The sequence below is a fragment of the Cyanistes caeruleus genome, chromosome 3 (assembly GCF_971803275.1).
Source record: "Cyanistes caeruleus chromosome 3, bCyaCae1.hap1.1, whole genome shotgun sequence".
NCBI lineage: Eukaryota > Metazoa > Chordata > Aves > Passeriformes > Paridae > Cyanistes > Cyanistes caeruleus.
Window position 1 is genome coordinate 34,154,200 of NC_141703.1, and position 21,030 is coordinate 34,175,229.

Here is a 21,030-nt window from a genome sequence, read left to right on the forward strand (position 1 = left end):
GCTGTATGTGGCATGCTCTGATCCTCACTGAACTCTGGTGCCAGGTACTACAGTTGCCTAAGTCCTTATGACATAGCATTTTTTCAGGTAGATGACTTAAATGTGAGTTTTAGAGTATCAGTCTCTGATACTGCCTTTACAGTAGTCTCTTCTAGTGCTTCTTAATTGTTTATGTGACCTTTCAAAATCTATAGACTGGGATACAAACATTTTTATTTCTGTATCACAATCAGTCCATTTACTTAAGTCTGATGGTGCTGGTTCAGGGAGAAGCACAAGGCAGTGACTGAGTGACATTAAGTATTTAATTGGCATTTAGAAGACAGCTTCAGAGTCATGCTCTCTCAGGAAACCCATGTATCATATTTAGTAACTCTCAGTGTTTCGGGAAATTCCAAACCAAGCTAAATTCTTTTACTTTCAATGTACATGTGCATTACTAGAAAACACAGAAACACTAGAAAGCATGTTTCATGACTCTGGTCTCACCAAGGCTGTTTCTTACAGATCTTTGTGCATTACGGTCTTGGAAACAGCAAACCTGTTTCAGTATCTTTCAGAATTCAGCAAACAGAAAGTGCCTCAAGGGTAACTTATAGTGGTGGCTTTATAGAGTTTTAGCTCATGGAGATCTCAATAAAAACTCTTGCAGCCTGTGTGCCAGCATCTTTACATGTGTATAAAGCAATGCAAATTAAAAATAACAATATTGTGCACAATAGGAATAGTACAGTTTATTCACTATCAAGATAATACAAGATAAGGGTATTTAGGTGTTAAGTGTCAGAAAGCTCCCCCTGCCCGAAACCAACCACAAAAAAGCTATTGTAACTTTCTCCTTTGCAACTTCATTAGTGATCATCCCAACCTGCCTCATGCAGAGTCCCTTGACACTCAGCAAAAAGAGATGGTATGGATCCTGCAGAGACAAGAAAGGATCGCCTCTCTTGCATAACCTCAAAATACTGGAAATGAAGAAAGCTTGTAACTTTTCTGTGCAGGCCTGGTTTGCAGCTCCTTCCATGCATTTGGGTACACATTAAAACTGGCTTACCTTCCTCATTTTTAATAGAAAGGTCTGGGGGACTGTCTCATCATGAAATGTAAAATATCCACTCAGTTGTTGTCTTATTCCACACCTACAAGTTGTGTGGATGTCTTTCATTTTTTGCCAGTCCATAGATAGTTTGGAGTACTTTTTCACAACTTTCCATTTCCAGGAAGCTCTGAAACTTATCAGGCAGTAGTTTCCATTGCATTCTGAATACAAACACAGTTATTCAATTTACACTGCATGGTGCAGATAGATATGTCACTTGTAGTCCCATAGCAGATCATTTCTGCCTTCAGTGGCAGTAGTACTGGGGTATTTGGGCGTGAACTAGGCAGTAACTGATCACTAGATATGCAAGGTAGAAGACAAACATCCTGAAATGGACCAGCCCAAAGAAGCCTCCATCTTAAAAAGGACTCCCCTGTAATATGTCCTGATTTGGGCTGGTTCATGTAAAATGCTGGATGACTTGAGTGGAACAGAACAGGTTCAATGGCTCAATAGATCAGAATTCTTCAAAAACTGCAGACTGATCCTTTAGCTTATGTGACAATTATATCTCAATTTGATCATAGGGGAATACATTTCCTCTTTTCTAAGAGTTTGGACATTACACGCTATCCCTTCAGAGCAAGCCTACCCGCAAATCAATGTGAACAGATGTCAAGTTACAGAAATCCAGCCTGGCAATGGGTTTGCATTCAGATTCAACTCAGCTTTGTAAAAATGCCAACTTTTCTAAGATTCACAGCTGAAAAAGGTACATTAAATGAATCTTGCACTTTCAAAAAGCTGACATCCTTTATTAAACTAGTCCCAGAAGAGCTCTTTAACTAGAAGAATTATCTAAGGTACAAGATTTTCAATCTCAGTCTAGAGATTGCAATATGTGCACAACCAATGTAAACAGAAATTTTATGTCTGACATACTTTCTTATGCATATTCCATGGTTATAAACTGCTCCTTCTTAGAGAGCAGATATGGTGCTTGACAATAGATCTGGATTATGAAAGGCTTGTTCTTTATACTGCAAGAAACACTACTAGCTGAGTTCTTCTGGTCATGCATCCAATGATTTGTATAAAACAACTAGAGTGACTTGCCTCTTTGATGTATGTAATGTGTAGGCCTGGTATTTTCACAAGAACAAGGACCTTAAATAAGTATCTTCAAAGGGTCTGTGAGCTTCCAGCTGTTCTGGAGGAGTATTGCCTAGCCAGAGAGGCAAGAGGAGTGGCACCAGGTCCAGGTGATTTGTCTTACACTGTGAGTTTAAGACCCATGAAAGGAGAGAGAAGAAACCATGCTCCCCAAAGTTATGTCAGAGTGTTGCCATGGAAATATTTAGAGACAATGCTCCATTTTGATGGCTGGTTTGGAAAAGGCAATCGCTTCTCACCAGCACTCCTAGTTTTGTTGGGACTACCTCTGTATTCCCAGCAGGCAGGCCTGTCACTCAGAAGCAGCTGTATTTTGAGGGCTATATTATGTCAAATAATGTAGAAGTCAACTTCTGTGTCTCTCATGCTCCTGCCTCTAATCTCTTAGTGCAAAGCACTGGTTATCCCTGATGAACATTTTTCAGTCAATAAGCACTTGCATTCCATACCTTTGTTTTCCACATTCCTCTAGAATTATAGAAACCTGTGCTATGAAATGACTTACAGAGAGTTTGAATTATGTAACTCACTCAGATGAGAATAAATCCCCACACACTACCTTGAAAACATTAGGTTTAAAGTCAACATTATAATATTAAAGCATTGCACAGCCAAGGGTCTTTGAAGGTTAAATTGATGAAATATGATGAAATTAACAAAATTAAACCTCGTGCTTTCTTTGTTCTGGAATAGAACATCTTACATCAAGGTCTCTATTTGAATAGCCTCACAGCATACCAAAATAACAGTGTTAGGAAAAAGCCCCACCAAGTTATATATTTTGTGGTTAATGGATTTTGCTATGTTTCATTTCAGAAGAGCAGTTCAAGAAATTCTTTCTAGTTTATGTTCTCCCTGGGAGGAATCCTAGTCCTAAACTTGTATTAAATTTCTTTAGTGTTTAAATCATCCTCTGTACACAGGCCTCCACTTATATAATTGGAAATCATTGCAATTATTATGTGTCTCTATCCCTTCAACCTTCTGCTGCACCCATAATCCATGACATCCTATCTCTGCTCATGTCGCTGCACTCTCCTGGAATCAAATGTACTAGAGGATGTATCACCATCTTAATTCCTAAGGGGTGCCTAAAAAGAGAATATAAAGTCAGATCAGATATGGCTGGCAGCAAACGAGGTATTCCCCATCTTCTCAGGTGTTACAGGTGTTGTTTGGAGAAGAAGCTCTTTGGGCCACAGTGAAGCACAAATGAATCAAATTGGCTGTAAATCAGGACTATTTCACTAACAGTGAGGTGATTCCATGGTGCAGCCCCAGTAAGCAATTAGTGATGGTGTCAGCCTCATGGTGTGAACACTAATAGCAATTGTGGCTTTTTCCTGAATGACTAACCCAGTCAAATTGACCTCAGAAATGGTAGGATTTCCTCAGGAAAAGATTCTCAGTACTTAGAACAACATTGATTTAAAATATTTTTTTCTATGAGAACTTATGACTTTTCCCAAATTTTGTGTAGGCACACCTGTTTGTGTCCATTTAGTGGATTTTGAGTCAGCAGGACTTAAACTGTCCCCTGTTGCCAAAAAACACATAGCTGAATGAGTGAAGTGCTGAATCTGACCTTAGAAGCCCAGCTGGCTTGTGTGCTCCTTGGAGGATATTTTTATTCTAACAATGATATTTGTTTTCTTTAAGCTTATAAATCATTTAATGAAAAGTCCTCCATTTACACTGATGGTTATTATATCACTGTAAAGTGTAGTGTTATTAGCTTTGTCCCTTCACTGTTGTTATGTGGTGTTATGGCTCTTGAGTTGAAGATAACTTGTCATCTTTTGGCTTACGGCACAAAGATTCATTCAGACGCATATCTCTCTATGGACAGCTGTGTATGCATGGGCTGTGCCTAAGGAAATCTAGACCAGTGGAATTCCTAGCTTTAGTTGATTTTTAGTTTGATTGCCCTCTTCTTCAATTTCTGCCCTTATGGTTGTGAACCACCAGGTAGCAATCCAACCTACACCAGTTTTTATGGTAGCGTTATAAGCACGCAGCGCCTGTTTATTCCTCAGTGGTGAATAGTTCTCTGTTTAATAAAAAGCCCACACCACTGTTCTCAAGTCATTTACTATGAGTAAAACTCATTTCTCTGTATTATGTGGTGTAAGTTTCTTACCTCTTCCACATTCAGCAAGTAATGCTGCACCATGGTGGCATTAAAAGCATCCTTATTGTGAAGGTGGTGGTAGCAAGATCAGATCAAGAGAGAGGGAATTATGCTGTCTGCAGTGCCAGCCCTGCTGAGCTTGCTGCAGTGCCAACAAGGCCATGGCACCAGTAAAGCCAAGGGAGCACAGGGGCTCCTCCGCACCAGCACGCTGGTAGCACGCCACTCCCAAAGGACCCAGAGCCTGAAATCTGCCTTCTGTGTGCTCCCTGTGGCCCATGAAAAGGAAAATAAAGGCCTCACTTGATTTTTTTTGTTAGAAATCCCAATAAGGAAAACTCTGAATACTGTGTGAGGAAGATTTAAACGTTTGGGAGAGGTTGTATTCCAGCACACATTACTGGAAGGCTGCCAGAGGCAGCCTGGAGCCAGTGAGGAGAAAAGTGTTTATTGCGGTCAGTGTGGTAATATTGAGGGCAGCAAGGACAGGCCAAAAGGAGACTGAAACCAGAACAGCTGAATGCAGATAGCACACAGAAATTATAATCTAATAATGAGCATCTGAGAAGGCAGGCGTGAGAAGGAGATGCCTGACCTGTGGAAAAGCTCAGGTAGCTAATATCAGGAGCCTGGCAGAGGCAGAATGGCAGCTGTGGCACGGGCAGTGATTTGTTGCCAACCTTCACACTAGCAACAAGGGTGGGGGCAAAGGGTGCTATCCATACACCTCTGGAGCTGCTTAAAAACTCTGACCTCAGCATCTTCCCCGCTCTGACTGAACCTGCATCTGACAGCAGGCAGAAATGTTCTGTATTTTCCCTGCAAAAGGGGTTTACAGTTATTTTTCTGATTCCTTGTAGTTGCCTTAGTTCCCTTCTTTTCCTTTCTCTTTTTTTTTTCTCTTATTTTCTCCTTTGTAATGGAGGAAAAAAAGGTTAGATTAGAAAACTTCAATTAAGCCTTTAAAAAGACCATCTGCTGAATGCTGACTGGGGTTTCATGTAAACAAAATGCCTGTGCTGGTTACAAACAAATGATCTTATCTATTGTATTGTGTTACAAATTAAAATTAGATTAAGCCACCTACATGGTACCGCCGCTGAATCTTAAATTTCTTATGGAAACTGAATGTTTGCTGCAAGTATTCATTCGGCCTGATGAGAGCCTCATTATTTTTGTACCAGCAGTACACACTGGGTATAGCATAATCAAAGCCTGGGGGTACGTATTAATTATCCTTTTGAATAGTGATGAAATTTTAAAAAGATCTCCTTTAGGCTCACATCATCAGCAGATGAAACAAAGCTTTGCACAGCTTGTGAGCAGTGGCTCACATGTGTTTTTACATCTGTTCAGGATATTTCAATTTGAAGCGCAACAAGCCAAGTCTGGGATTAAAGACCTGGAGAAACAGGGGGGAAAAATCTGCAACAATAACCAGAGCCCTCCCCTTCCTGTCTGCAGCGAGAGGGAGAGTGCCTTCTTGGTAATAAAACCTGGCTCCATTTTGCTTTGGCTTTTGGTGGCAGTGGTTATGTTATTTAGAAGAGGGGTTTACTGCTGTGAGCCAGTGCACGGCCTGTGGGCGCTAGGGCTGATTTTAACCTGTCACCTGCTCTCGTCACCTCACTGGTTCTCATTTAGGCTGCCAGTACAAGGGGTTCTTGTAAGTCTACTGATAATTCCTTTTCTAGTGTGAATTACAGTCCAGTTAAAGTCAAGAAATGTTTGTGCTCTCCTGGACTCCTGCAGATCTGTATTTGTGAGCTAGTGAAAAAAAAAAAAAAAAGGAAATGGGGATGTCCCCTGTCAAGTGGGTTATATCATCCTCTTCAAATGGTGTCGGCATGCACCATAATTGCTTTTCTGGAATTTAAAAGGATCAGTTTGAAATACTTTCTAAAGCAATGTCAAACCTGCAAGCCAGAAATTGCACAGGTTAAGTTCTACTGCTGTGATGAGTAAGAGCAAAAGCCATCAGTCAGAATGGAGATGTATTATCTTCCAGAGGGAAAGGATTGCTGTGGTTCAGTGCTCAGTCAAAGGACCAGATTTTCAGGGAGCCATGGAGCTAGAACCCCTCTGAAGTCTGCATGGACTCTGACTTGACAGATGCTTAAAGATCAAGCTGACCCTGTTTACAAGTCTGTACACATACTGCTATTTAGTGGATCTTCCTGTCATGGTTTTTGCACTGTGTCTCTTGAGAGAGATGTAATAGCCATTCAGCCAAATTAAAATAAGAGAAACACAGGTAGGACAGGAATGGAATCAGTGCTGTTGACCAGACACGAACTTATATCAGGCGCTTTTTAAAAGTTTATTCATTTTTATTTAGCAGAGCTGGCTAAATTCTGCAGAGACATATGCTATTTCCTAAAGACACATCTTGACTGTTGCCTAGAATGACATACAGGGCTTAATTTTATCGGTGGACCTGAGCAAAAGATATAAATATCTAGAAAATAATCTGTAGTTTACAGGTTAGACACTTCAGGTTTTATGACAGAGCAGAAATATTTCAGATAATTGTCTTAAAAGTACAAAGAGAAAACACTAAAGGTAAGCTATATAATTTATTTAAATTCTTATTTCCATGGCAATTTATGGTATTTTTAAAGCAGAATAAAATCTTGTCAAAGGATATAATTTGTAATTCATTTAGTGGGTTGAGGCTGGAAGAATCAGAGAAACATAGAATTAAAGAATATCCTTCTGTGGACCATTTTGAGATACCCTTTTTGTGATAAAACAAGCAGGACTCAGGGAGGGATCCCAGACTTGCCAGAACCTCTGCTCCCTATGGGCCAATTGTGTAGTGCCAGGGCATTAACCACCTATTCAGTGAGAGCACAGTTTTGTTCACAAATCACTAGTGAAGGATGTGAGCCCTTTTCCACTGAGGGGATAAAAGTAAGGTCTGTCTAAGTAAGGACTGGTGGGAGAAGGCCCTGAATAGTCAGGGAAAAAAAATGAATGCTGTCATTATTAAAAATTAATTATGCTAATGAGCTAAAGACTACACTCCAAGTTGTGTGGGTTTTGCAAACTAACAGCTGTTGTGGTTCTTTCTCTGCGCTCAAGCCTACGTGGCCTGTCATTTACTATTCCTTACAGAGTCCAGAGCATGGATCATAACAATATAAATATGGATATATGCTTAAAAACATGATTAAAAATAGTTACTGCTTATGGACACTAGCCAATTTGCCAACATGAATAAAAGAAGTGGTATTTTTAAATATGCAGCATGACATATAATGGGCAAGGCTGTAAAATTCAGATAATTAAATGTTTTCAGAGTTAAAAATGACTGAATGTTAAAATCTGCTCTCCTATAAAATAAAAGGTGACCAAAAGTTTTGGGATATTTTTGTATTTCTAAAAAAAAAAAAAATAAAAAAATAAAAAAGAGTGCTTGCAGGCTGAGGCTTTGCATGCCAAGTTTCAGCCTAAAGCGAAATTTAACAGCTGAGTGATAAACCCCTAAAATAGGGGTTTTTAATGAAAGTGCTGACACAACTATATCTATGTCAGTAAGAATGGCACAGTTATAATTAAAAGTACGTAGTGTACTTTGACTAATATAAATAGCTGTCGAGATGGCCTTCAATACAGTTCTCCGTGTTATTTTGACTCCAACAAAATGGATGCAACTCCTCATTCCCGCATGGTGAGACAAATTATCTAAAATTATAGGATTCTTGGATTTTTCTACAAATAGCAGCCAAAGATGCTCACAAGTTGATGTCAAGTGGCACTAAGAGCTCCAGCTGTTGTAACAGACGAGGATCTTATCTTGATGCAGCCCTATGAGACCAACTTGCTTTTTCTTCTCCATTTCGTTACGTGGATGATCAGTGTGTTTTCACTGAAACATCAAGGTAATGCCTTATCAACTAGACCAACCCTTTGGCTTCAGGTGCCTTTGAATTGCTAGATATCATTGTGGCTTCTTGCTTTCCCAGTGACTCCTGTTTTTAATGGTATTTCACTGAATAGGTGATATGTAATGAAACTGCTTTGACAAAGCTGTTTCTTTCTCACTTTTTTCAACCCTTCTCTTCTAGGAAGAAACTCTACAACATATTTATATATTTAATGACATTCTTTGCTTTGTATCTGTTAAATCATCTTCTCAGGTTGGTTTTGCCTTCCACCTCTTTTTCCTGTTTCTCTCTTCTCCCCATTTCTCTCTTCTGTCTATATATGTGCCTCTCCCTTTACCCTTCTTTCCCCTCCTTTCTCTCTCTGGGGCTACTTTCCCCCTAGGGCTTCCATCTGTCTCTATCCCCCCTTACTTTGCATCTGCATCTGGCTTTTTCTAGTGGGGCTTTTTTCTGAGGTTTTTACACATCCAACTCACTGAGACTAGTGAGTATTTTGAGTATTAGGTGCCAGACTCCTAACTTCTGTCTCTCCTTACCTAAAGCACTTAAGTTTAAACCTAACAGCTGAAAAAAAATTTCAAATGTCAAGCTCTTTATTTTGCAAACACTTCTACACATGTGTAACTTTGTGTGAGTTGCATTTTTATGGCTTGAGCCAGAGAGGCTGGGATCGGGGCACATCTTTGCTAAATACTTGTGATTCGACTGGTTTATTTTGCAGACAGAGTCAAGGTTTCTCTGGCCCTCGTGTAACAATACCTTGTACAACTTGTGTAGTGTGCTGCCATCTTCAAAGGTGGGCTTTAAAAGTGAATTCTGTCTAAAAAGAGGATTCCTCCCCTAGAATGTGCTCTCAGCACAGGGAAACACCTCACACCTCTGCTGATGCAAACAGGAACAACTCCTTTGGTTTCTCTTCCAGGAGGTTTAACTGATTTTACTGTTGCTGCAGCAATTTAAGCAGGAGGAATGTTTCAGAGACAAATATGGGATACACATTGTTAACCATCAGGTGACAAGAGACAGAAAGCAGACAGTACAAAATATAATAAAATAGATCATAGGAGAAAAACAAGACAGCATCCTTTTTCCAAATAAAATATTCTGTAGGAAGAACTAGAGAAGACTTGCATTTCTGAAAATAAATGAAAACTAGAATGAAACCCCAGAATTTTAGCCAGATGAAAGACCTAAGACTTAAACTATTTTAATTCTGTTTTACACATGTTTAGTTTAGAAATCTGGGGAGGTTTTATGAAATTGTAGGATATTAAAAAAATAATTAAATTAGGATATTAGATAATTAATTAATTTTAATTAATTTATAGTGCTTATTTTCACTTTTAAGCCAGTAGGGGGAAAAAATTAAATGAAGATTAAATAAGAAATGCTCTTTTATGGATTATGGTGCAATGAAAAAATGGAAATTATTTATATTTTATTGTGTTTGTTCCTTAATTATTTTTTTTTTAATTCTTTTTTTTCATCCTGAGTCTACTCATACTGGATGATGCCAAAATCTGTGCAGCATCCTGGGACAGACCCTCTTTCCAGGTGGTTTCAGCTTTTGATTTTCGGCCTCCTGCCTAACACAACTCACCCGAGGCGCAGCAACATCCCAGCATAACACAAACCTTGTCATGTCTCATTGCTTAAATAACACAATAAGGAAATTAAAATCCTTGCTGGTTATGATTTTCATTGTTACGGCTTATGAAGCCTTGAAGAATTTCAGGAAATTGATTACCCGGGGGAGGTTCGGTACCTGAAAAAGAAACCCCAACAAAACCAAACCAAGAGCAACAAAGAACGTCTAAGTAGAAGTGTTTGGCTGTTCCCGGAACACGTCCCCCCGCTGTCCGTGAGCAGGGATGCGGTCCGGAGCGCAGCGGCATCGGCGGGGGCCGCTCGCCCTCTGCCGGGGACGCGGCGCTCGGCCGCCCTGCCGCCTCCGCCCGGGCCGGGCGCAGCACAGCGCCCTGGCAGCTGGCAGGCAGGCTGAGAACAGCGCCTGGCAGCCCTGTGCCGTGGGCAGGGGTGCCACCCACTAGGCCAGGCTGCTCAAAGCCACATCCGGCCTGCCTTGGAACTCATGCCGGGATGGGGCATCCACAGCTTCTGTGGGCAGCCCGGTGCAGCGCCTCGCCACATGACCCATTTTACCTACACCTAATTCACACCAAAATCTAGCGGGAGAGAAGAACAGACAAGAGCCTAACAAAAGCCGCAGCCAGGAAGGAAAGCAGTGTAGCTCGTAGCTTTAGCGAGCTGCGGGGAGGAGAGCACCCCCAGCTTCTCTTTGTCCACTCCTGCTCCTGGCATTGCCCCAGCGCTGTCCCTGGCAGGCCCCTGCCCCAGCGGGCCGGGAGCGTCTGCCCCAGCTTCCTGCAGCACACACCGCTCCTGGGAGCGAGAACTACGTGTCTGCAATGTCTTGGGACTCAGAAGTTTAATTAAACACCCTTCAGTTTCATACTATGGGGAGGAACCCAAACCAAAGGCAGGGTGGGTTGCTGACCGTGGTGAAAGGGAAGAAAGATGGCTGTGGGAGACGTGCACACAGTACGGTGCTGCCCACCCTGCCCTGCTACGTGTGGCGGGGAGGCATTCACTCCTGGCACCTTTCCTTCCCCCTCCCTGGCCCAGCAAGTGCCGCAGGGCTCGGGGAGGGCTGTGGTTGCAGCACAAAAAAAGCCCAGCCTAGGAGAAGCCGGTTTTTGGGTGATTTCTGCCTCCTGCAGGAGAGGGGGCCCGCGGCCTGCTGCCAGGCTGGACGGCAGCACGCAGCAGCAAGAAACAGGGAAATCCAAGCAGGTAAGTGTGTGTTCCCTGTGGGCAGCACTCCCTGCGGGCAGCTGGGCTCACAGGCTCTCCTCTGGCACCAAGCGCAGCTGTGCCAAAGACACCAGCTCGGCCTAGGCCTCCTTCCCAGCGTGGGGATGCCCCTTCCTCTCTACAGGAAACCCAGCCACCATCACCAAATCTCACTGGCTGTGTGTTAGCCACACAGACAACAAAATTCAGTCTTTGTGCAGAAACTCCCATCCAAGGTCAGCAGCCAGTGCAGTGCACCCTGCCAGCATACAACTGGGTGGGATGAGGCTGGTTCAGCCTTACCCCAGGATCTGATCGCTTACAAAGGCTTCAATTAGATCCATCATGTTATATGAATGGGGTTTTTTTGTGACTTAATTCCCCCTGCTTTTTTGCAGTGGTAATTAAATGATCGAGGAAAAAAAAAGAGACAGATTAATTGATTGAACTGATTCCAGGAGAAACCATTACTCCTGTTCCTCTTCTGCTCTATACAGTGTTTAAACAACTCTGAAATAGAGCGGGGTGAATCCTGCCAACATATTTCTGTGAGCACTGCTTTGATTTTCAAATGAATTGTCTTCATCTGCTTTTATCCCCCTATTGCCTTGGCTTTATGTGAACATTTGTACAGCTTAGTTTGCTCATGAAAAGAAAAAAAAAAGAAAAGCTAGTATGTTTCAATACAATGGAAAATTAATTTAATTTCTGTGAGCTAAAGAGTTATGTAGTGACAGGACAAAAGTAGTGTCGTGTAAAAGACCAATAATCACTAATGACATTGTTCAGATATGCCGCAGTGCAAATGAATAATACTACGTCATGGATCAAACAAAGTTTATGAAAATTATTTAATAGAACTGCCAAAATCATAGTGTACAGAAACTCTACTTTTAGAAAAAAGAGGTGAAATACACCAAATACTGCCGTTATTACCAGTTATTCCCTCTTTTATTGAAAAGATTAGGAATATTTTTCTTTTAAATTGCGTTCAGTTAATGTACATTTATAAGTGTGATGGCAGCAAGTATAGAGCATATTAGTCAAATCTGTGTTTAGGGAATATGAATAATGTGAATTAATCATGAAAGTCCCTTGGTAGTAACAAATATACTTACAGAATTTTTAAAGTATTTTTAAAGGAAGGAAGGAAGCAAGAAAAATCACAGAGGAGTACACTTTTAAAGGATTTTTACAAAACAATCATCAACATTAAGGAAGTGCCATTTTTCATCTGGGTCTAATCTATGGCTTCATAAAATTTCCTTGTTGAACAGTTATTCAGAAGGAGACTAAATATATATAGTGCTAAAATAATAATAAAGATTTCCAGGAAATTTGAAAAGTAGGCAAAAAAATACATGTAGTTACCTTCTCTCCATTTGTAAGAAAGATCACTATTTCAACTTGTGCTTACAGGCAACTTTTCTTTTTCATAAATTTATCTATGAAACAATATCAAATTATGAAAGTTTATACAATGTTTGATATTTTTTTCAAATGTATTTATTGATTTTATTTAACAGATCTTATATTTCAGATAATGCATTTTCCTTACTCCGTGTTTTAGTTGTCAGTATTGGGATTCCTGTTTCATCTTGGATGATTGTTCACCTCAGGAATGTACTGTGGATCCTCTTCCTTCCCAGAGTGAACTACATGTTTGGAGAAACCATTGTGATTTTAAAATCTCTCAGAAAGAATGCAAAATGGAAATCAGAATGGTAAAAAATGTAAGGGAGCTAGGAGAAGATTTCTCACTGTGTTCTTTCATTCAGGGTGTAGCTGAGTGTATGCACAGCATACACAAAATTCTCAGTTTTAAAAATAACTTAATTCCTTCAGAAATTATATATAAAACAAGATACAAAATTTGTTTTAATATGCAGTACATAAGTTTCACGTACAAGTGTCTGTAAAAAGTGACCAGACTGATAAGCAAAATTAATGCCAAATCTGAAGTTGATTCCAATTCTGACATGAATATCATATGTAAGTCAAAAGAAGTATTATCTTACTTACCAGAAAGGTTTTTGTTACATTATCATCTTGGGCATGATTGTTTTGAGAATGATGTAGCCAAAAAAAAAACCAAAAACAAAAACAAGGAAAAGTTTCAAGAGAAATGTCTTGGAAAATTTGATGAATGGAAAACCATTCAAAATGGTTTCTGATTTGTAGTAAATATATGTTTATTACTTTTTGTTACTTTTTTCCACATTTATCTCCATGAGAACGTTGGCAAGGTGTTGGGATTTTCCCTAAATCAAAAATAAACTTAGGAAATGAGGCTTTAATTTTTACTCTCCCTAACCCTTGGAAAGCAAATTCTTCAAACCTCACACTGATGGCCACCATTTCTATACCTGCACTGGTGGCCTGAAATCAGGCAGATAAACATCATCTGCAATGTGTACTTATGCAACACAAGCGGAAAAAGAAGCCTTATTTAGCTAGAGAATTAAAATGTGTTGTTTGGAAGTAGCTGGTAACTTGGGGCTAGCTGTGTACATGAGAGTTTATAAAGTTATTATTACTGAACAATGCCTGCTTGCAACCTGCTGGCTAGCAGGGCTTTTTGGCCAAGGAGGAGGGAAGAAATGCCTTCTGGCAGAGCACAATTAAATACATTGGAAAAAATAGTTGTTATTTCAGGTGTGCAGTTTCCCAGTAGAAAATAAGTTTAATTAATTTATTTATTTTTCTAATTTGTGAAAATATGTGTAGGGTGACCTCCAGGCACAAGTGCAAAAGCTATAAAACCAGATTCATTCATTAACTAGCTGACATAATGTCAACCAATGATAGTCAAATAAGCAAATAACATGTGAGGAAAACTCAGACTCCTCCCATCCAATTCTCTGTAGGAAAAAGCCTTCGAGTGTGAACACACTTGGCAGTGTGTCTTGAGCTCCTTGCTCCCCACTTTTTTTGGGTGACAGAGAGAATGGAGCCTGATTCACCGTGATGAACCCTCTCAGTTTTTATTTAATGTTTGTGTAACTTAACTAAACACCATTAATGTACCGATTTTATTTCTCTTTATTATTGCAAATATGTTAAATGCGAGATACTGACCGGGTACAAAAAGGAGTCTGTAAAGTGATTAGACCTCTGGGATTGGACAGAGAACTGGGACCTAGAATTTCTGGCTTCTTGTAGACCATGACCGGATGGGGTAACTACTTAGCCCAAACTGTTAGATGCATAAACTTCACCATGCTGGGCTCATTGTTTCTTAGCAATTCCTTGTAAAGTTCTTTTGCCAATGTGTGCTCTTTGAGCTTCTCTTAATGCTACAGGGTGCTATAAACAGTGAAATCAGCTGAGGAAGTGGCAGATGCACCTCAGTAATGGCATTACAGAAGCTGTGGAAGGAGTCCAGCCATTCCTTGAAGCATTAGAGAGCATCAGATTCCTGCAGGTAAGTGACAGTGGTGCTAAGACATCAGGGTGTAAGACATCATTTACATCCTTCCCAGCAATTCTGCATGATTGCAGTGACTTTGCTGTTGCCAGCATATTTGATGTCCCTGACAAAAATACCTGTTGGGACTTGAACTGCCACCATTGTGCTCATTCACTGTTGTGCCACCAGCAGCTACAGTTTTCCTCCCACAACGTGCTTGATGTGCATAGTGACATAATGTGCTGTGGGTTATGTTACAAGTAACAAATTTTTGAAAACTTAATATTTCAGCTGTTTGACAAGCAAGATTTTTCCAAAGTAATAAGAACAGGTTTGTGTCCCAACACGCCTTATAACCCCTTATTTACAATCATATGAGTTAAAAAAAAAAAAAAATCCTTTTGGGCTACAACTTCATATTTAAGTTCTAACAGATGAGATTCTGTTCAAACCGGAGCACTGTGGCTGTGATGGACACAGAACAGGGCAAAGCATATCTGGTTTTCAACCTGAGAGGAAATCTTCCCCCTACCCTGCCCCCTCAAAAATGTTTTCAAAAAAAGATCAGACACAGGTTTTTAATGCCTGGGGAAAAACAAAACATGACCCACAATAGATTTAGGCAGTTCCATTTTTGCTTACTATTTTTAAAGGCATACATGTTATTTAAAAATAATTAGGCTGAGCCAATTTATGTGCAATGTATATATTGCACATATGTCTAGAGAAAACCAGAAACAGGGTTGTATAATTGTAACCTTACTGCACTGGAGGCCTGGCATAATTACCATTGTGAGAGAGAAAGCCAAGGAGATTTTATCTGTCATATTTATTTCCCCCATGTAAATATATTAAAACCAAACAAAAATAAACTTTTGATGCACAGCTTAACCCAGTTTATATAGTGTGCATTTCATTCTTTATTATTATTATTAGTAATAATAATAATTTTCCACATACTCATGTGCAGTAAAGCGCTTGAGATGGCAATCTGGAAGGCTGTATTTTCAGCAGCTGCAAATTTCATCTGATGCTCAGGAAAAAAAGGCATCTTCAAATATGCACAGGAATGATACATGGATTTTATCTCTGAATGGCAAGTGATGCTGCATGGGACAAAAGTACATTTTACTGTATAAATGTGAGCATGTGCATCTGCATAGTCTTCTGGCCCTTTAAAAGATAATTTGCCAGTATAATAAGGCTGATGTCTATGTGTAATATCATCATATGTAATGAATCGTAGGACTAAATGTCAGGAGCAAAATCTATTGAGTCGAGATCTCCCAGAGGCTTTGCTGGAGGCTGGGCTGGCACGTGACTGATGCTTTTCTGTATCCTCAGATTCAACACCAAGGCCAACTTTACTTGCAAAGAAAAGATCCAGTTAAATAAAAAACATATGAACCCTGCTAAAATAATACAATTTGAGTAAATCAGTGCCTTAAGACTTTCTCAAAAGTATCTTAAGAAACTCACTGGAAAGGAACAGTGCATTTCTAGTGAGCATTCTAGTCCCAGTTAGGGACTTTAACACGTTCCACTCTATCTTTGTGATCTTCCAGGAGGTGGGATAGATTTTCTCCACATAGAGCACAAGTTTTCATTTTTGCAGCACATTGTAAACACACTTTTCATACTAATGCCTTGTTTTGTTTCGGTTCTTTTCAAAGATTATGCATTAGTAATTTGTGCATCACATGTTGGCAAGCGGAATCACAGTGTATTATGCACACTACTAATGTGAGACAGAAACCTCAGCATATTCTAGCTCTCTTCTCATATCTTGTTAGCATCTGTTTGTGGTAGGCTGGGATGATGAGGTGCTAATATGATACAGTGAAGGAAGTGTAATCCATGAACATTTTTGTGTCACATTTGTGTAATATATTACACTAATCCAACCAGACTTTCATGTGCTCTTGCCCAAGGAATGCCATTCCAGCCTCCTCCCTTCCCCCATCAATGCCTTTGAAGGTTTGTGAATGATTTCCTGTACACAGGCTGTGTAAGAATGTGCTCAGATTCTTTCCCCAGCTGAGGAAGGAGTTCTTTTTATGCCCGCTTACTTTCAGGGTAACAATAAACATGAACAAATTCATGAACAAATTGCTCTAAAGAGGGAAGCATGTTCAATTATACTCTTCTTTCTCGGCTTAGAGGTAAATGAAGTAGAAGGTGCACTCTTTCCAATAAGCATCAGATCCACACAGAGCATTTGGTGCAGTGTCTAGGGGCTGGTTTTGAGCAGCACCTTTCTGCAGCAGCAGCCTGCAGTTTGCATTGCAGTAAGCAGGATGTCTGAACTGGCAGCCATGGTTTCCTCTCAAGAGGTACCATCAACCAGTGCCATCCTGCAGACTAGTTCCAATTTTTCACCTTGTTGGTCGTACACAACTTACTAGGTCTACTTTTCCTGTCCAGTGTAAGTTTTGCCCTGGATTGTTCTTCAGGTAATATCTATTTATCTAGATAAATCTTGCTATTTAGATGCTTATGTAGATTTAACACATTGGAATGCTACTCCTGACTGAAACTTCCTGCCAGTACTGTGATGGAAATAAATACAGCAGCAAAGTGAAATCATAAATTCCAAAATTTCAATATAGTTAGAGCATATAATTCTACATCTTGCCTGCCTGATTCAGGAAGCAAAAGTCTAGTAAAAGTCTGGATGGAAGACATGAAATTAGAAAGCCATTGTGGTTTTGGCAAGTCACTGGGTATTTCTCTTCTTTGTGTATCCACAGCCTCAGTTAGAATTTATAAGGAGTAGTTTAAGAAAGATATCCAATAGTGAAATCTGACTGGACTGTGAAGTCATCTGAGTCTAGAATTCCCTGACACCATTGTATGGTGTAACTCTTTAGGTAGGTTATCCTGTAACTTCCCAAGGGCTACATGCAATGCAGGTTCACAGCTTGACTATCTCTGTGGTGGACAATGCAACAGATGCTACTTCTACCATAAGAAAATTAGTTTTTCTGGCTGGTATTGAACATTTTTGCCCATTAGTGATACTGCAGCTTCAGGAAACAACATCTCAACAGTCTTGGCAATAGGCAGATGACTATTCCTGTTGGAAGAGCAAGGAGAAAGTGGGTGCACATGTTCTAATAAATTAGATGGTGTCTGTAAAATTTCATAGCTCTAAAATGCAGTCTTGTACACTGTCAGGATGTTGACATGGTTTGCCTTGTACTAAATAACATTTCTTGAGCAACTCTCAAACAACAACCACAAAATGAAATTGGATAACCTACCCAGCCCAAGATGGTTAGCAGACTTCTGCGTTGAACTACAAGCAGCTCTTTGAATTCCTTCCCTGGTAGTTCCTGCTTGATTTTCTTCTTAGTTTTTATATTTTGACAGATATGTCAGGAAGATTGACTTGCAATCATTGATTGCAAAGTGAAGGTGGGTTTAAAATTATTTCTCCTTTTGTTTTGAGCCAAAATTGGGTAATATTATAGTTGAATTACTTGGGGAATATTTATCTAGAATAACACAGCATGGCAGCATAGCATCTTAGGGTATCAAATTGCCTGAGTGTAAACTTTTGCATTCTGTGCCCAAACTGTGGTCCTATGATGCTTCTCAGCTATGTTCTGTGGATCACACTCAAAACTCATCCACAATTTCCGGTTGCAATGATACCCAGCTGGACATGATCCCCTCCTGAACTTTGGTGGGCTTTGTGTTTGCTTGATTGTTTGTTTGCTTGGATTTTTTCTTTTACTCATGAGAAAAACCAAACCAACACCATAACGCAGAGTGAAAAAGCACCATGATGCTTTTCCTGTCCTGGACAGTGACCAGAGTGACCATTTGTGCCATGCAGCACTTTTGTCCTCAAAACAGGAATAGATACTGCAGTGCAAAGATAAGCCATGCTCACCTCTTCCCTAAGGAAGCAAGCCGTACATTGTAGTATTTTGATTTCATGAAGCATAATAATATTAGTTATGAGAATTAATCTGAGCAGAAAATGACAAAGACCTCAAGTGAAGTGTTTGAGGGTAATGTTGATGTAAAAAACACAAGTAGGTACTAGCAGTACATTAACTTGTTATTACAGTATGAAAAAATAACATATTTTTATTTCATGTACTGACTTCCTATTGAAATGGTGGGGATTTGAGCATAGTTTACTGAATGTCCTGGTAAAGCAAAGATGAATAAAATTAAAATAAAGCATGTATAAATTGTGAAACAGAAAAAAAATGGAATAGACGGAATCTTTCAGAGTCCCATGAGCTGTTCTTAAAACATATTTTTCCTAAGAATTACTCTTTTACTTATGTCTTTCCCTGACAACATTTTCCTTTTTATCTCATTTTAATAAAAAGATAGCATTTGAGAGCATCTCAGAATCCAGCATCTCAGCCTCTGCCTTTGTTGTTTAAATTACAAAAAGAAAGGAAAAAAAAGAAAAGCCAAAATCCAAACCCAAAGCCTTTCAAGAGAACCTGATCAATGTGTTTTGGGCCTTGGCTTTATGATTCAAAGCCATTTATGATTCAAAGCTATATTCTTCAACAGCCATTAAAATCAGGAATCTTGATCATCCACTCCAAAAAAAAAGCCATTGTAGCAGGACTCCAGTGCAATAACAGAGAACAATATTTTATCTGATGCTATCTGTTGTGAAGTGGAGGTTTAACAACAGTAGGAAAAGGTGCTGCCCCCAGGCTTTCCCTGAGCCAGTGTGTGCTTCTTTTCTCTCATCTTGGAAGACTTTAAAGCAGGAGCATTCTGGAAAGGTCAAGTGTTGGGCTGTTGAGACTATGAAGATGATGTGACTTCTCAGAAGGCCTCTCCAGGCCATGTGCCACAAGCAAAGGAGAAAAACGGAGACACAAAGACTCTGCAGTGTAGAATGATGCTGGAGGGATGGAACTGAGCTGGTAGGAACTGCCTAGAAGGAAGGGGTGCTTATTCTTCAGATACCAAAGAGATGTTACCATGGCTGCCCAGCTGAGAGTTTTGGAGCAGGGCTGAACAGAATGACTTCAATATTTATAAATGCATTGGGAGGAATGCGTTGTTTCTTTTGCAAAGTTTCCAATAAAAATAGTGAAAATTGTTACTTAGTTGGGAAAAACAGAGAGAATCGTGTTTAGATTCTCTGGTAGGTTAATTATTTACAGGAGGAAAAAAAAACCATGACACCATGTGGAAAACCTTGCCCTTCCAGATTGGCTTTGGACAACATTTTTTTGAATTTTCAGTTTGTTACTTTTACTCTCATGCTATTATTATATATCTATGGAAGAAAATGTTTTATCCCAGTGTCTGCTTTTTAGTATTTGATCCTAAAAGCTATGTAGTAAGAAGATCTTTTTCCAGGTCTTGGGAGAAAATGAGACCCCTTTTGGCCATCTAAAAATTTGAAAGTACTTGCTATTACCATGATGAAAAAAATTCAGGTGCATGTGGTACAGAGATATTACACTGTTAAATTATTTTATTTCTGGTCAGCATAATTATTTTCTGGAGGCAGACAGAATTAAGGATAGCTGTTGACCAAAGGTCTGTTTTAAGATCTGAATTTCCTAAATGTTGCTGTTCTGTGACATCTGACAGACAATAGAATAGAATTAGTCTATTATCTCTATAAGCTCTTTACTGATAAGCAAGGCTTCTTTTAAAGATTACACATGAGTCAATACAGTTAATATTCAAAGTATATAGGCAATCCTCTCTGCTGGGAAAAAGAGACCTTTGGAAATACTCTTGTATCATCTCTGATGTTTGAGCACACTTCAGGAAAGGAGTTTCCTAAAATTATAAAATGATGGCTTCATTAGCCGTACTGTCAACAGAGGGTAAGTGATTTGTTTAAACAATCAAACACTAGACTAATTAGCATTATAGTACAACATTCAGGAAGTCTTCAAGTCCTATAAATATGTGTAAGACATGGGAAATTGGTCTTTTGGGGCTGATTCGATAACAGGGGAGTCCAGATAATTAAGTTTGTGCAGTAAATGAAATACAATATAAAGCGATTGGATTGTAACATATGCAGTCATCCTTGGTGTAGATTGGTGTCTGCTTGAAGGGCTATTGATAACCTAGCATGACATATAGGAAATCTCATAAGTAAAATTTAAAGATAGAAAGTTCAGATAAGACATCACGTTTTCCCTTAAAATTAAGAAAAGGAAGTTTCAATGTGAAAAGGTGAAGTTAGAATCATTTTCCCACTGGAAAAACTGAAAATAAAAATAAAAAAATCAAAGGAAAACAGTCAAAAGAAATGGGTAATTCTATGTGCAAGCTGTTAACAATTTTAGGAAAAGTATCTATTGTCATTTTTTTTTTTTTTAGTGAAGATGTTGTGCTGTTCTATATAGATGAAACAAGCATAGAAACATCTGCATTCATGTAATATTTTAATATTTATTTATACTATATATTATATATTATTTATGTAATTTAAGAGATTTCTTTATGGTACAAAAAATAAAATATTGCTAATATTTCTCACAGTTTCTCAATAAATGAAGAAAATACAATATAAGGGGAATACAGGATGGGCATAAAGGTGAAAAAATTCCTAATTCAC

General features: G+C 39.3%; 1 long non-coding RNA gene across 1 annotated transcript; it reads left to right on the forward strand.

Moving 5' to 3' along the window:
• Positions 1 to 10,164: 10,164 nt before the first annotated feature.
• On the forward strand, positions 10,165 to 20,698 carry LOC147654068 (uncharacterized). The gene is made up of 4 exons (XR_015284401.1): positions 10,165 to 11,050; positions 12,621 to 12,783; positions 14,353 to 14,474; positions 18,809 to 20,698. It is a non-coding gene; the product is annotated as an uncharacterized LOC147654068 (long non-coding RNA).
• Positions 20,699 to 21,030: the final 332 nt, after the last annotated feature.